The 16,879-nt window shown below is 37.9% G+C and overlaps 4 non-coding genes across 4 annotated transcripts; 3 read left to right on the top strand and 1 right to left on the bottom strand.

Moving 5' to 3' along the window:
* The first annotated feature begins 8,146 nt into the window (after window positions 1–8,146).
* Window positions 8,147–8,219, top strand: TRNAA-AGC. The gene has a single exon. It is a non-coding gene; the product is annotated as a tRNA-Ala (tRNA).
* Window positions 8,220–9,231: 1,012 nt separating this feature from the next.
* Window positions 9,232–9,304, bottom strand: TRNAA-AGC. Its single transcript has one exon. It is a non-coding gene; the product is annotated as a tRNA-Ala (tRNA).
* Window positions 9,305–11,445: 2,141 nt separating this feature from the next.
* On the top strand, window positions 11,446–11,518 carry TRNAA-AGC. The gene has a single exon. It is a non-coding gene; the product is annotated as a tRNA-Ala (tRNA).
* A 461-nt stretch (window positions 11,519–11,979) lies between these two features.
* Window positions 11,980–12,052, top strand: TRNAA-AGC. Its single transcript has one exon. It is a non-coding gene; the product is annotated as a tRNA-Ala (tRNA).
* Window positions 12,053–16,879: the final 4,827 nt, after the last annotated feature.

Here is a 16,879-nt window from a genome sequence, read left to right on the forward strand (position 1 = left end):
AGGGGAAGAAAGAGTGATATTCAGTAAAAAAACTGCATAGTTGTCAGCTCCAAGAGCATGAATTGTGCAGGCAGGAATAAAAATCAGAAATAAAGCTGCTGTGGATTTATGGCCATCTGTAAGTCTAAGCCATGTTAGGCATTTTTTTATTTTTTATTTTTTTTTAACACCAAAGCTAGTCTTCCCAGAGCTAAAAACCAAGAAATATTTGGGGGTGGAGTGAATGAACGTGTACAGTTTAATGTTTTTTAAAGATTAAAACCAGCATGAAATTGATGTATTTATAACACTTGTGATATCTTTGCCTTATGAATAATTCAATTTTCTATGGCAGCTGCTAGAACATGCACAGATGCTACAGCCTGTTCTCTCTGTTCAAAACACTAGGTGGAAATCATTATAGCTTTCTGTGTCTCAAAAGCTCCCTGTTCTTTCTGAAAGTTAATTAAAACACTTGATCAACTACTGGTAACAAAGCTTAAGGAGACCCTTGAAAGGCATTGTCAGCTGCACAGATCTGTCAAATCAGACTTAAAGAATTCAACTCAGGAGTGAAGTCTTTGAATAAGGAAAGCTACAAATGCTACAACTGTGTTAGTCGCGGTAGATTTCTCATCACAAGCATTTCATTTGTAGAAGAAACTATGAAACAAAATCCAGCTGGAGTAAGGCACTTTTTTCATGTGACCTCATTTATACATCATCAACCACCTTTGGACTCTCATCTGTGCATGATGCACCTGCTTACTTGATCATCTCTAGGAATTTACAGTGAAGTAGCTAAGCAACACTAATTATTCCATGGTAAAGGCCAATGGTTTGGGTTGGAAGGGACCTTAAAGCTCATCTAGTTCCAACTCCCTGGCAGGGGCAGTGACACCTTCCACTAGACCAGGTTGCTCCAAGCGCCATCCAACCTGGCCTTCAACACTGCCAGGGATGGGGCAGCCACTCTCTCGGCAACCTGTGCCAGTGTCTCAATAGCCTGGCAGTGAAGTGATGCTTACTATGATCTAATTTAAATCTTCAGTAACTTCCTGGTTGGGTAGTGTTACTCTAAAATAAAGGGGTTAACAAAAAAAATTAAAATTAAAAAAAAAAACAAAACAAACCACCACAAAACCCCCAAACCTAAAAAACAACTCACAGCTTATTTTTAATTTCAGAAAAGGTTAACATTTCCTCACAGAAAGTTGTTCAGAGATGGCAACTATCAATTCAAATGCTGCTATAATCTAAAAGTACTGGTAAACAATTCAAAGTCTCCACTGACCTTACTTCAGGTTGTGTCATACCATTAACTTTTTTCCAGTATCTTTTTATTCATTTCAGAACTGCTGAAGTACCTGTGATTTTTATGACATTTAGCAAAAGGGGCACTCATGAGCTACAGAACAGCTTCTGCCATCAGAAAATTAGCTCAGCTTTTACTGAATTGGATTTTTAAATACCTGTTTTTCCTTCTTTTACCTTTTTTTTTCCAGGAAAAGTATCTATAATACACAAAGATAGCAAGGTTACAAATGCATAGGAGTTGGGTCATGTCAAAACTTTAGACTCCAAGGAACTAAGAAGGAAAGGTGCAAGCAGGAGGAGCCTAACCTGCATTATGATTTCACCAAGCCTGCTAGCAGGATAAATCAAAGGTGAATTTTCCCATCTTCTAATAAAACTGCCTTTTCTTGCCAGCAGTTAACCTGATACAAAGGTTCAGAAGCCAAGGGGTTTTTGTAAGACAGGGGAAGCTTTTACAGCTGCACACAAGCCTTAAGTTTTACGACCTTTTTTATTTAAGAGGTAACAGAGAAAGATACATTAGTCATTTAAAAGCCATGCTCTTGAGTGCTAGAAACTTGAGAAACCTTAAACACAGATCAATATACATTTTTTTTAATCACTTTTTCCCAACCTCCACCCTCAAAGCAATACCTGGGAAATGCATGAGCATAAACCTAATTACAGAGCCCAATGATGGATTTGCATTCTGGAAAAAAACAGAAGTTTATTTAAAGGCACGCACACACACACTCAGCTATTACTCCTGCAATTTACAGCCATCACATCTGGGACATCTAAGACAAAATCTGCTCTTTCCAACATTACTTTCTCCTCTCTGTGGTGACAGGGAAGGTAATTTTAGCACGGGACAGCTCAATACACGGGCAAAGCCTTCTGAAAGCTTACCGGCCATCCCTACCACAGCTCAAGGATTAACAGGAGACCCAGCTACAGCACGATAAGCACCCAACACGGCTCCATCATCGCGCCATCTACATGTAAAGGAGGAGGGACCGATCCACCCCCTAAAGCAGAGCGGCCGATGGGGTGTGAGGGAGGACGCGCCGCCGCAGAAGGTTCTCGCACCGGGCGGGCGGGCGGCCCGGAGGCAGGAGGCGGGAACAGGCAGGGGGCTGCGGGGAGGGTGTTGTCAGCCTGAGCGGTGCGGGGTGAGGACGTCGACAGACAAAGCTGGCGGAGGAGGTTTGTTTGTCAGGCTGTTATTAAGGGTTTTTCTGGTCGTGATGGCTGTCTTCGTGGGTCTCACGAAATCTTGTTTTACAGTCGGGAGGGTGCTTGCTTGAAGGAGGCGCAGTGGGTGGTGCCGCCCCTCAGGCGTGAGGGGGAATTGTGCGTTCTTTTGGGGGACTTCCTGCGACTGTACGGGGTTGCCATGACTCGGGCTCCGCCTCTCCTTTATTGCTGTCATAGAAGCATAGAACGTTTCGGGTCGGAAGGGACACTCAGGCTCACCTCGTTCCAACCCCCCTGCCATGGGCAGGGACACCTTCCACTAGACCAGGTTGCTCAAAGCCCGATCCAGCGCGGCCTTGAACACTGCCAGGGATGGGACAGCCGCAGCTTCTGCTCTAGGGTCTCACCACCCTCACAGTAATCACCTCTCAACACTTGCTATAGCACCAATCCTACATCGTATTAGTAAAAATTTAATAGCAGTTGTCTTCTGATAAACAGTTCAGCCGGAATTCACTCGGAGTATATCATGGAGCCAAAGAAAATGCAGGAGAATCAAATCACAGGATAACATGGGTTGAAGAACTGTTGGAGGGGGTGCTAACTTAAACTTTGAATGTTTTTAACTGAGCTTGGCTGTGACATTTTTGAGCTATACCTTTGTTCTGAGTACACTGTAAGCAGGTAGCTTAATCAGTGAGTGCAGATCTACTGACAGGTCTGTTTTCCTTGTTCTAGTTCTAAATCGACTATTTAGTATGGTGGTTGTATAAATTAGAATAGAGTAGCATAAAATGAGACCTCACTTTGAGCTGAGCTCACTGTCTCTTTATTAGTGCACAGATAGCACAACGTTAATTTAAATACCATAATTTAAATCCGATAAATACATGCAAAGAATGTTATGGGTTTGTACTTCCTACAAAAGGAGTGTATTTAGTATGAATTATTTGGACCCTTGCAAGTTTCTGTGGTGGCTGCCAATGCTAACTGAAGTTCTTTAGGATGACTGTCAAAGCTGTTTCCAATATTGATTCTTTGATTAATATTACAGAATTTTCTAGTGATGCATCACCTCCCAGATGGACTGCCCTGATTTTCCTCATACAAGGTATAGCAGTGGCAAATACTACTAAAAGTAGCAAATCTGTCTAGTCTGGGGTGTGGTGGTTTTGGTTTTGGGTTGGGTTTTTTTTTTTTTTTTTTTTTGTTCGGTTTGGGGTTTTTTTTGGGTGGTTGGTTTTGTGGGTTTTTTTTGTTGGTTTTGGGTTTTTTTTTGGGGGGGGTTCTTGTTAATTGGGGTTTTTTTTAGCATGTTTTTGTCTTGTGGTTTGGGTACAAAATTATGAACAATGGTAAAATGGGGGCAAAATTTGTGAACAAACAGTAAGATTTTCATCAACAAAGCAAGTTTTATTGTGGCCATGAAAAGCAGAAATAGACCTGGGATTCTGTGAGGAGGCTTCTTCTAGTTCATGATATGTCTGCAGTATGGCTTTTTATGTGATTTATACTGAGGGGGGGGGAGCTGTCTTTTTTTCTGGGGGTGTGTTTGGTTGGCTTTTTTTACTCCAAAAGATGGTGTTGATTTTATTGTCCAATTCAGTATTTTGATACTGCTTTTCAGTAAAATTATTTCTGAGGTTCAGAATATGTTTCCCTCGATGTTTTAAATAGAGATTTGGTTACAGAACTGGAGGCATATTTATTTCATTTTAATGCTGAATCTATCAACGTGATGGTTAAGCTATTTCAAAGAATGAATTGAACATACTGTAGCTGTCCTTGGGTTATTTTGCACTGTTTAATTCATATAGTTAGTTCTGGGTTTTAAGTAATTTTTCCTGTACTTGCTGTGTTAAAGCCTTAAGAGTACTAATGCTTAGTAAGAAATTGAAGTTTTATAGGCAGCAGAACTTGCCAGTTTGTGTGCAGCTGTAAGCCTGCTTGGGGCTTCCCTTAATTAAGCATGTAGGTGTTTTACCATTCAGAACCTGGTGTGACAAAACCCTATTCCTGCCAGGACTGTGTTCATATAAACATAATACAAATACTATCAGAAGGGTTCTGTTTGTTTAGAGGTGGTTTTAAGACTTTATGTGGAAGGAATATCAAGAAAAAAAAACCCCACCCAAACAGAAATGAAAATCTGTGAGTGTTACTGTTTTGTTTGTTTGTTTGTTTGGGTTTTGTGTCTTTTTGTGGGTTTTTTGATTTTTTTTTTTTTAATTACGTTGAAACATTTATTGCAAAGCTTAGAGTTACATATTCCTGTTTGGAGGAAAAGAATGCTTTTTTGTGAGTGAATTTAGGTCACTTTTTTTTCAGTCATATGGAGAGCAGAAGACATTATGGGTAAAACAAGGTAAAATATTAAGTGGAATTTTTAGTAGTCAAGCTAACTCATTTAGCTAGTAGCTAGTTTGTTTCTGTGGTGTACCAAAATGATAGTGTCATAACTGGTATAACTGAGTCACTTATGAAAATAGGATTTAGTCACTCTGCTGCTCTGGAATGTTTTTATTATAACTAAGTGCCGTGTTTCTAGTTACTATATGACTAAGCAAAGGAACTTCTGGATATTTCATAACTTTGGGTGCAAAAATCCAACTGGTCTTGTGAAAACATCCCAGAGTAAAAGTAGCAGCAAACTTGCTTACTTTGCCATAGTGACTAGTGAGTTTTTACAGTCAGGCAGTTGCTTAAATATTTATGGTATCTGCAGAATAATTCCAGCTGTAAGAACTTAATTATCTTTTACAGATTAATTTCAGATGCTTCTTTCGACATTGATTAGGTCTTAACAGGAGAGGGAGAAATATTTTTTCCCAAAGCCAGCTGTTTCAATGGGAGTAAGGAGGCAACAAGATACTGGAGTTTAATGCGAGAGCATGTACAGGATTTCTGGTACCAGGATTTGGGGTTAGACCAGTGGTCCTCATCATTTAGTGAGGGAATTGGCATCTTGGATGCTGCAGCAGCAAGTGAGGTTAATGTTAGTGATAAATAACTGATGGGAGTGCTAGCTTGGGAGTTCTCTTCTTTGTTCAATGATACTTAGTGTTTTGCTTCTCCTTTACCTCTTTGGTTCTCCACAATCTAGAAGATTGTGTTTTCTATTTTATTTTTTTTGTTACAATAATTGGTTTACTATTCCTACAACAGTAATATTCCCAGAGTACCTTTGGATAAAAGTAGTGCTGGATTTGTCTTAAACTACTGTTGCTGTTGCATCTTTAAAGTGAACTTGCAACTGCAGGCCTGCTTGGCTTCGCTTAGTTAAGCTGTTTAGAGGTTTTCTGTGTTGTCTTTTAAAGTACTGCATATTCTGAGCCACATTGTGCTGTGAGGTTCCTAAAATCTGTTGTCAGCCTTTAGGAGTTCCATGCACTTGGAGTTCAGAAATTACAGATACCATGATGGCCAAAGGAAAAAGAAGAAAAGGACTTGTATAACTAAAGGGTAATGTAGGTTGCTTGGAGAAGAAAGCCAAAAGTTCAGAAAAAACACATTTGAAAGTCAGATCTAAGTTGGAAGAAGCTTGATTCGGAAGGTTGAACAGGTGAGGGAGCCTGGAGGGAATGCCATATGATTATTTTTTTCTGTGTTAAACTTAGGGTGGTCAAATATTTTTAAATAATGGTTGTATAGAGGTTGACTTTGAGGGATTTGGTACTGTCTAATAAACCTCCACTGTCTCTGAATATGTAACTTCTGATGACAGCTAAATACTGAGTTGTTGACTGCAGAGAACTTGACTGTTGAACACAGGCATAGTTGTTATGTATGGCATGGTAAGAACTGTATACGCAGAGGATGACTCAGGACGTGTTCTTTAAATATTTGGCTTAGAAAAATTCTCTAAAATTTGATACTTTGGTTTATTTCATGGACACATGTATAATCCCAGTTATAAGAAAAACCCTCAAACACGTAAAATTTGGGTATTAACCTAGATGTCCTGCAAAGACTGGACTTCGGTTATTCTACTTTCTGAGATCACTGAGTCCTTACAGAGGAGCAAAAGATCTTTGTATGTTGGTATGGTTCATGTGGCTTAAAGGATCTTAGGCAAATCAAGAAATAAACTGTAAGAGAGTTGTTTCTAGAGTTAGTTATGAAATTTAATTTCTCTTTCTTCCCCCCAGAAAGGCAGAGATGTACTACATTTACAATGTTAAATGAAAGTTCTCTCTTGCCTTTTTTTTTCTTAAGAGTCAAAGCAAAAGAACATCCAGTACTATTACAAGACTTCTGAAGGGTTCACGCAAATCCCCCTTCCTCTTTTTACAGGAAAAAGAAACATGATTCCCAAAAGTTCCTTGTCTGAGGGTTTTAACAAAGTCAGTTGTGTGTGTCGTTCCATTACAGCCTGATATTTCTTCTTTTTATAAATTTCAGTGTTATTTTCTGACTAATCAACAATTAGTTTGATTAATAGGGTACACAAGTTACAATTGTTTCCAGCAGTCTGAATCAGATTTGCGTAAATCTAAATATGCTGGATATGGCTTCCATCCTCAAAGTTCAATTACAGTGTATAGAGATAGAGGAAGTAAGCTGAAACACATGAAGTGTGTGCTAATGTGGTTGTCATGATGTCAGTCACATTATGTCAACAATCTCTTTTTCTTGCTTTATTTCTGTTTTATGATAGAGTGCAACCATCAACAGTTGCTGCCTTTTGCGTGTGTCCCTCTAAATGCCACTTTCAAAGGGTGACACACAAAAAGCAGCAACTGTTGATGGTTGCACTCTATCATAAATATTAAAAATAGAATATTAATAGGAAATGCTGGAGACCCTACTTTCTTTGTATTTTCTGACTGTTCTTCAAGAGCTGAAGCCAAACCACTGAACAGAATTGTCACTGCTGTTTCATTATAGCCATGATATTTCTTTAACATTTTAATTATGCATTCTTGATTTCACATGTATGTGTGAGTGTGCACATCTGTCTGGTTATACAGCCATACCTTAAAAACACCGGAGAGACTTAAATAAATAATGGGAACTATTACTTTGTTTCCCAGTATTCCATTTGCCTGGGTGCTGCCTTTTTTTGCCCTTTTTTACAATTTTCCATTTCCACAAGAGGAACAACTAGAAGAACTCTATGTATTCAGTCATATCTATTATATTGTAAAATGTGGAAATGGGTAAAGTCATTGAATTGCTTCTTTTCTACCTGGGGATTACAAAAAGGAAAAATCTATTTTAGAAAAAAATGCAATCTTTAAATATATCCAGACTTCTCTTGACAGTCGTAATTGTTTGGTGTAAACATAAATCTGCAATTGCTTGGAAGCACAGAACTTCTGGTATCCAGATGTAGCTCAGCTGAATAAAATGCATCCCATTACATCAAGGAATCCAGATTACGTTAGGCAAAATTCCCACTGAGGCTGTCAAAAGCAGTGTGCTTTAAGGAAGACCTAATCGTTTCTGTGTTTCCCTGGGAAGCTGTGTTCTGTTACTGCTTACCAGTAACTTCGATAGGGGATTAGAACTGGAGCGATGGACGCTGACTGCCCAGCTACTGTGATTTTTGGGGAGAAAGTTTTGTTGTGTTTGAGACAGCAGATCAAGTTTCAGTATAGCTTGTGAGAAATCAGTGGGTTAGCGAGAAACACGGAAGTAGGAAGTGACAGAAAGCAGGCCCTCGGGGTTGTGGGGGGAATTAGCTCAAATGGTAGAGCGCTCGCTTAGCATGCGAGAGGTAGCGGGATCGATGCCCGCATTCTCCAGTGTTTTGAGACGCTGAAAATGCATTTGTCGCTTACAAACGTTAAATGTTAGCTTTTATCGCTGCTGTGAACAACACTTAATTTTTTCGGTTACCAGTTGTATTTTTTTTTCTGCCGTTTTTTTTTGGGGGAAAAAAAAGGCAACAAAACACAAAACTTCTATTTTATTTTTTTTTTTTTTCTTTTTCTAAAATGAGTGTAACTACCTGCACAGAAAAGTAGTAAATACCTGCTTATGGGTTTTAAAGAGTGAAACAAAACCACTGACAGCTACTGCTGTTGCTTCTGGGTTTTGTTGGTGATACAATTTTAGTTCCCTGTTTATACTACCTTGTATTGTGGGGCTACTTTAAATTTAGATTAATCTGTAGCAGATTTGTAAGGATTAAAAATATTCAATTTTAAAAAGCATATGCACACTATGAATGATTTAAATTGTAAATGTTGATCAAAGATGAGCATTTTTTAAAGTTATTTTCTTATAATTATTTTCCTATTTTAAAGTTATTTTCTTATAATAGGTTATAATAGGTTTCTTATAATAGGTTGAGGAAGAAATTGGGTGAAATTGAATGAAGAGATTGAATGTCACTTGAAATTCAGGTTAGGAACAAGTGTGTCAAGCCCATCCTAGCTACAACGGGTAGCAGCAGCAAGGTAGCTGGAGAGGCAATAGTTCTGTAGTGAGCTGATTACGGTATATATGACTGTATACTTTTAAATCTTAAAGAATACCTTTTCATATAATTAAAAAAATGTGCACATTAAAAGCAATTGTAAGGGACAAGTGAATTTTATTTACTGTACTACAAGATATGAACATTGGTATTAAACACTTTTGTGAAGAAATTATCAGTTCACAAGTGTAGTCTGCTAGCCGAGTCTTATTTCTGTTTTATTTGCTGTGTGAAATTGTATATGTTACTAGCTATATATTTTCTTTCACAAACTTGACCAATTTATGGAAGAAAATCTTTACGCTACTGTAAATATGTTCAGTGTCTCAAAACACTGGAGAATGCGGGCATCGATCCCGCTACCTCTCGCATGCTAAGCGAGCGCTCTACCATTTGAGCTAATTCCCCTTGATTGGGGGAGCTGTGGGTGGCTGTACTTGTGCTGAATCATAGCTTGGCTGCTTCAGTTGTAATTAACTTTGTTGATCTAGTCTGCTTATTTAATAACACTGAATTACCATTCTATTTATGTGAAGAGCCTGGTACCTTAAAAGTCAGAATACTCAACATACGAGAAGCTTCTGCTGTGTTACTTTGATAAAATGATACTTACTATCTTAAACAAAGCCTCCTATAGTGTTTGTTCAGGAATGAGAGAGAACTATTGTTTTAATCTCTGTTACTGTGCAGATCTTGAAAGACTTGCAGATCTGGAAACTATACTGTTAGAAGTCATTGAAGGGCAATGAGATTTTCCTTCTTGTTTTTTCAGTTGTTTTTATTTTCTTTTCCAACTTTATTTTCTAATTAGCTGTATGCAGATGATAAATACAGTGGTTTTAAAGTTCATGTTTATCACAGTTTGTGGAGACAAAATATTAATTTGTATCGTCCTAAGTTATATTCTAGGTATTTCTACCTTTTTGTATTAACTTTGATTCATTTTAAATAGTATTGCATCTTAATTATATGGGGTTACTAAAAACGTTCCAAGAATACAAAAATTCAAGTATAATCGTACTGACTGACTTTGCAGTAAGAAGCACGTTGGCAAAGCTCTGTTCCCAGGTTATTAAATCAAGGAATGTTTACTGGATTCAAAGAATGAAAATATAGTTTACAGTGGGAATGGTTACACTAAAGATTATATGATAAAAGATTTCTCACTTTCTGTTTCAATGCACAAGAGTAAGTTCTGCCAGTAAAAAGGAAAATGTGTGCAGTAATCTAGTAATACATGTATTGGCGGTTTTCTCTAATGGATTTAACTTGCTGGATGACAGCATTTAGTCAAAAGAAAATAAATTACAAAGTTAAGCGTCAGCTACTTAAACTAAGGTAGTACTTCAAATATATCACAATCCAGATTTAGGCCAAGATGTGGAACTAAAAGCACGGTATCACTGTGAGCATACTCTTAGAATTTAAATATTCTCCTGCCTTAACTCAGTCTCTGCACAATAATAATAAAAATCTGTTCTTACCTCTTCTTGCACTATGTTGTAACTGACTTTATCTACCTCGTTGAAGTTAACTTGAGGGGGAAAACAAATATACAAAAGTGGTTTCAGTCCTGCTCACAGGCAGACATTGTAGGCTCTTAAAAATGGCCCACTGCATGTCAGCAGCTGGGATCTTTTCCATATCGTATTTCACAAGGTTCAGCTCTATGTACAGTTTACTTTATCTACCCTACGCAGTCAGAGTCAGTATGAAAACGGCAGATAACCTCTCCCTGTTTTCACCCCCAGGTCTCACTCTGCTGCCACTGAAGAGGCCCAAAGCTTGGATAATTCAGCTCACAGAAAAACTGTTGATTTGATACCAAAGTCAGCTAAGGATGAGGAAAGACCTCTTCAACAGTACTATTTTCAGTGATTAAAATGTGTATTTCATAAAATTGACAGCTCATTGTTTTGTGACCGTGAATTTGTTGTAAGTTTTCATGTAGGATGATGAGTAAAACTTTTTAATTTCCCCGCCTGGTTGGGAAAATGTCCTTATCTACATGGCTGGAAATAATTCTGAATTCCAGATTTTCATTTCTTTTTGGCTTTTCAGCTGTGAAGGGTTTGTGTCCACATACTTTTATTTACACACATCATGTCAATGCATTTCTTTGGCAACATCAATATGAACGTATAAAGATAGTTTAATCATGTTTGATTTTTTGCTTTCTTAGGGTATGTCACAGCAAAGGTGAGTTCTGTATTTTCTTCAAGCTGCTCCACTGTGATGTATCTTCCCTCAGCGTAGAAAAAGCAGTCCTCTTCAAAGAAGGATAAATCTAGTGTGAGTTGAGTGGCACTGAAAGGCTTCAGGTGGTGAGTTTGTCATGCAAGTTAGCTTGAAGTGCCTTATCGTGTTACTCGGGGAGTTTGCCCTCTTGGACACATGATAGACAAACTCAAGGTCAAATGGTACCAAGTGTTCAGAATGGCTGCCCTGGGTCTACTATACGTGATTAAAGGAGTAGGCAGTAAAATGAAGGTAATTTTTATTTGTGGTTGTCCCAATCTATAGTTACAGGATAGGAAGATCTGTTTGAGGGGGAATTAGCTCAAATGGTAGAGCGCTCGCTTAGCATGCGAGAGGTAGCGGGATCGATGCCCGCATTCTCCACAGTCATGTTTTCTTAGTGGTGGGATTAAAAGCAGGTTACTATAAAAGATGGTTTTGTGTATTTCAGTGGAATTTTGGAGTAAAATAAGCTTATTTATTTCTTAAATGCTGCCATATACTTGACTATAATAAAGTAGCACTTACTAAAAAAATAAAACTGACTTTTATGGGAAAAAACAAATGCTGGAACATATTTCCTCTCATGAATTGCAAGTAATGAAGTTTTATTCTATTTATTTTATTCACCTGTAAAACATGTCTTTTCTGGTTTGTCTTGTTTCTTACTACTTCATTTGGAAATGTTAAATGAAATATTACAAATTTATTATTTGACACCTGTTTTGGAATCAGAGTTGAATGTACTGTCATTTCTGAATAGACCAAAGCAAGAGAGAAAACTATGTGGAACTATGTATGTTTGAAAGTGCAGAGTTTTGGGATCCCCATTAAAAACAATGGGAGGGGAATTAGCTCAAATGGTAGAGCGCTCGCTTAGCATGCGAGAGGTAGCGGGATCGATGCCCGCATTCTCCAGTGTTTTGTTAAACAAGAATTGTTCTGCCTAGAAGTAGATAACAAAACAAAATATGTAACTATTTCAATAAAACGTTGGTTTTGTTTCAGTCAGGGTGAAACTGTTATTTTTCTCTTCCTTCCTCTGTGTGCTTTACTACCAAAACCATCCTTATGTAACTGCGTATGTCAAATCTCTATCATAACTGTTGTCTCTTCCTGGCCCATTTCAGTCAACTTTTGCAGAAAGAGTTCTGCAATATGACATATTTTCAGGGTTTTCGAAAAACAACAGATGAATGATGGTTAGAGACCTGAATCAGCATGGTTTTTTGATCAGAAAGTGGGAAATAACCATTCAGGAATGCTTGTTCTTCCCCAGCTGCCCATTGTGGGTCCCTATCCAGAAATACAAGATCTTCTTTTCATTTATGATCTTTGTGAACCTGTAGCATAAGCTGGATCAGTCAATTCAAGTGTAAGTTGTAATAAAAGTTGTGACCTCCTTCCTCCAAGTCTGTATACTAGAAGGCACGCTACAGCAACTATGTCTTTCAGCTACGGCTTGCATGCAGGTTATAATTGAGCTCAGTAGCCTGCTCTCCTACTTCTGTTTTGCAGAATGCCTGTCACACTTGTATTACAGCTTCAGAGAGAACCTCGACCATCTGATTTGCAGACTTACTCTAACACCTTACTAGTTTCTTCTGATACTTCCTCCAGATGTTGCGTATTTCTTTTTGGTGCACTTCTTCCTGATAGTTCTGGAAGCAGCTGCATGGCAAGTACAGCTTTTTAGATCTTAATGATGAGTGTTGCTAAAGCACCTTACAGTATGCGAGAAGGCTTACTTATTTCTTCACACCTTCTATCTGTTCATGGCTGAGGAAAACAATTTGCATGGAACTAGCAAAAGGCTGTTGTTACTTCACTTCTTGGCATGTCTGTTTACACTTTGGAAGCTGAAAACCTAACCTTCCCCTTAGACTATGGGCATACTTAAAAAAGTGTGCACTAGTCTTGTTAATTACAATATGATTAGTAAATGGAAGGTACCTAGAATGGTCTTACTAAATGGCATCATTCTGAAAACAGTGACTAAAACTGAGATAAGGTTATAAATACTAATGCAGGTAGACAGCCCAGCCTTACTGTGTCATTGGAGGTTGGAAGCTCAGCTCACTTGATGGATATTTTGTGCCTGGATATGTAATTCTCTCTCTTTAAATAGTGGATGTAGTCGTGCAGTTATGTTCTGGAATGGTATTTGCATTCTTCTGGTTCATATCTGGATCTGGTACTGCTGGAAAAGATTTGCAACTGGAAAGTGCTTCTGACTGCGATCTAGAACCAGAAGGAAATCTTCCCTGGCTCCCACTTTAGTAAGCTTGTGCCAAGCATTTCTTCACTGAGTGAAGTAGTTTTCAATAAAAAAGACTCAGAAAGACAATGTCGCTCTTGCTTCAGAGCTAGGAAAAGTTTTAATTATTAGAGGAAACCTTCTTGTGACTTTTCTTGTATTCTCTCTGGAACATTTGATACTTGGTCAAGACTAACAAAGGAGTCTTAACTAGATGCATTGCAAAACTGGTCCAAATTGGTCAGTAAAATCACTAGTAAAAGCCTGCTTTGTACTAGAAAAAACAATTTGTATGATAATGGAGAAGAGAGAAGTTGGACCACAAAATCACATCAAAAAAGTGTGTGGGTTTTAATCATGTTTGTAAAATAAACCATTTAACCTGAAGATGTAGCAAGGCCGTTAAAGCAGGTGAAGCAGGTATTACAGATCTCAGGTAAGATTAGTGAGATTTCCACTCAATATGTGGAATGTGGTGATTGGAAACTCTATGCTTCATTAGAAAAGGGGCTCAAGTTCAGGCAAAAGCTAGCCAAGCCTACTCCTACCTTTACACAGATGAGACATGGGATACCATCAGGAGTCACTGAACAAACCAAATGAATGCTTTAGGGATCTACAGAATAATTATATAGTAATTACATATTTATAATTAATAGGTCTTCTGCTCAGATTTTATGAACTACTGTTTTTCATAGTAGCAAATACAGCGCTTTTGTTTCCCTATCAATTTGGAGTCCAAAGATGCCAGTCACAAGGGGAGTTTAGTTGTGTTTATTGCATAGACAAGCTGTATTCTCGAAACCTTACAACCTACAATTAACTAGCTTTTTGATTTTTTTAAATTTTTTTTTAGCATTAAATTATTCAAGCCGGTGCTAGGCTCTCTGTAAACATTATTGTAAGGTGGCCATGCAAACTGATAATTGGATGACAGCCTCCATATTGACTGTCAGTTTACCTCACAGATGATGAATCCCATGCATTACAAGACTACATGTGGTCTTATAGCAGTCAGAAAAAATGCAAAATGCTTACATGTTGCTCATCCAGACAGCAAGTTACATAGCAGCTCTAATCATGAAATCAGATATAGTGCAAAAGTGGGATTGAATCACTTCCCTGACAAATTATTTGACATGCAATCTAAAGTGCACTTTCTTCTTCTCCTGAGATAATCCTGAAGTCCTAGGGCCTTCTAGGAAGATAAAATTGCAGTTCCAGAGTGACTGCCAAAAATAAGACTGAAGTTTGATGAGGACAACTAGAACACAGTCTCAAGGAGTATATTATGTCAGTTATGATGGGCATGGGATAATCTTGACAGATGTTTCTGCTGAAGCAGCTAACAAAACTGGGGATGACTAAATAAAGTCACTTCCCAACCAAATTGTGCTTGCAGAGAAATGAAGTACTAGCTCTGAAAACAGTAACAGTGGTAGCAAATGACATTTTTTGGTCTGTCTTGTACTGGTTCCCCACACACCCTGAGTAGCCAGTGTTCTAGGAAAACACAGGAGTACCATTCTATTTCACCTCACCAGCAGCTTCTCTTTATAGTGTTAGACAAGATAGATAGCAGATTAATTTCAACTATGGTCTCTCAAAATGACTTAATACAAATAGTTTTGCCAGTAGGCCTTTAACTTCTTTTTATGCCTGCCTTTTATGTTGTTTCTGATGTTAAGAATATGAAGTTTCTTGCAGGGGTGCTTTCTCCTGGTTGCATATTTCAGTCTTTAAGTGATATTTAAAGTTTTTAAAATGAGCTTACTTATAAATGCTAACAGTATAGGGTAACTACAGCAGTAAGTTATGATACAGAGAATTACGATACAGAGTAAATTATGATTTGAGACTATTGCATAGGGTAAGGAAAGTATTCTCAATTTATTACTTTCATCTTGTCATTTGTGTACAGTTCAAATTAGCATATGGATGGTGAAGATCTTTTACTTCGTTTTTACAAAAATACTGTTTATAAGCATCTCCGATCTACCTAATTATGTAGTGGCACTTGCGGTCTTTGCTTACTTAATGAATTGTTTTTGTTTGTTTTTTATCAACTACTACATACAGGCTTAAAGAGCCACCTAGTGGGGTGATTCTGCAAATAGTCCTGTAACCACTAAACACAACAAAGGACTAGAAGATGGTTAGTAAGAATCATCTTAAATGGAAAGGAAACTGAAACCCATTTTATACACAAAACTGCTCTTCCATTTCCTAGAACACCTGATTTATGGCTGCATGATTGAATATGCATGTAGAATTTGCAGGTAAATGAACAGCCCAATTTTTGGTTTACAGTAATAGTTTCCATACTGACAGGCAATTATAATTCGAGGATTTTTGCTAGTGTAGCCAGATGCATCACTTTTTTTTTTTTTTTTTTAAACACTATATCAACTTTCTTGAACTCTTAACATGTATTTAAGAAACTTCCTTGGTGCTGTTTTGTCTGACAAGAGCAGGTACCAAGCAGTTAGGAAGGATAGTGTTATAGGTGTAAGAGTGGAAAAGCAGGGGAGACAAAGGTTTATGAACTGAGGTGATACTTCAGGTACCAAGCAGTATAAATGGAAAAAGTATACAAGTGATACTTTCAAGAAACAAAAAGCTTAGAACTCTATCTGTCTCACATAAAAGGCAGATAGCAACTGTGAAATAAAGGTATGTTACAGTGGGGGAGGTGGGAGAGGAAAGAGAAGATCATGAGACAGTTTTTTCTAAGCAAGATACATATATGCTGTATTTTTAACTCCAGGATACACCAAGTTCCTTCCTCATATTAAAAACCAAATCACTGAAAATTCAACTACAAGTAAACAGTATCTTGCTCCTACCCTGAACCAGTAAGAAAAATCAGGTTTTAAGGTGCCCCCCTTTCACATAAGGGAAATTTTCTTCCCTTTTGGTGGAAGCAGTGACACAGGACATCTGAGTACTTACTTCAGCTTAAAAGGACTAGATGAGCTGTCTGATCTCAGAGCTGGTGAATTTGTGAAGTTCGGAGGAGTCACTGAAAGCTGACGAGAGGGCCTGGGCTGAAGATTCCCCACTCCTCAAGGCTCAACCCTCATCCATTAAGAAATGTTCAGATGTTTCAAATGAGTATTTCACTGAACTCCAGGGGAATTTTTAACAGGTATACCTTTACACATACATGTCTTTGTGAGCATGTGTGTAAATTGATTTAGATACCCTATGGCAAGTAGAGCATGAATGTTGTCACCTTGGGTCTGTAACTAAGTCACTGCTGCTAGATCTTGTGATCCACCTTAAACTGCAGATTGCTGCTAGGTCAAAAGCCATGTAAAAAATCAATCTATCTGTGGTAAATTGGTATTTTTACAACATCATATTAAGACCACTTTTTGCTGGTATCTTGGATAGTGATTGTTTAGGTGATCCTAACTGATTACACATGCAACTCTTTAGACATAAACCACTGTCCAAGTCTGAGGCTAGGATTGGACCTAGCTGCA

Source organism: Nestor notabilis, unplaced genomic scaffold, assembly GCF_000696875.1.
Source record: "Nestor notabilis isolate BGI_N333 unplaced genomic scaffold, ASM69687v1 scaffold11803, whole genome shotgun sequence".
Classification (NCBI taxonomy): domain Eukaryota; kingdom Metazoa; phylum Chordata; class Aves; order Psittaciformes; family Psittacidae; genus Nestor; species Nestor notabilis.